Here is a 787-nt window from a genome sequence, read left to right as displayed (position 1 = left end):
GGTTCGAAGTCAAACAACATTGAGGCTAACAACGAATGAGCGGGTCAGCGTAAGTTTCAATTTTACAAAACTATTTGTTACAATTAAATATTATAACAAAGTAAGAGCATTGCGGCAAAGTTAGAATTATCTGTCAATTATTGTGACAGCTTTCGACGGGTACTTAATAATACTTGATTAATGAAAACTGACATTTGTGACAGGTTCAACCAAACGAATGTTCGAAATATCATCAGCTTTATTTTATATGTTGTCTTCTGCACCAAAAAATTACAGAAATATAGTCAAAATGTAAGACTTTGCACCGCTATGTAAAAAAAAAAAAAAAAAAAAAGAAGAAGAGAGAGAGAGAGAGAGAGAGAGAGAGGGAAACTGTTGAGTTCTCTGTCATCATTGCTTCCAAAGTAATAATATTAGAAGTGCCGTCCAGTGTATTGATAAATCTGACTGCATTAGTGTCACTTGTGGAGCAGGGTTCAATTTGTGGTCGATCCTACGATGCTGTACCTATTTTATTTTACAGACTTTCTTAAGAGTGTCATCTGTAATACGGAAATTAGTAAAAACAAAAGGTTCTTACAATGTTTGAGAGTGACTTACTAATAAAGCTATAAAATAGCGATTGCACAAATACAGATTATACCTGTGTACAATTTATTTAAGCATAATAAGTTGTGTGAACTCTCGGTGAACTTGGAAACGTCAGCAATACAAATAAACTAATTTTCAACAGTCTACCACACACGTCATTTATGCAACAAAAGTGTATTGAATTTGAATAAGGAAC

This window comes from Bicyclus anynana, chromosome 7 (assembly GCF_947172395.1).
Source record: "Bicyclus anynana chromosome 7, ilBicAnyn1.1, whole genome shotgun sequence".
Taxonomy (NCBI): Eukaryota; Metazoa; Arthropoda; class Insecta; order Lepidoptera; family Nymphalidae; genus Bicyclus; species Bicyclus anynana.
The sequence above is the reverse complement of the archived record's forward strand: the minus strand, read 5'-3'. Positions refer to the sequence as shown.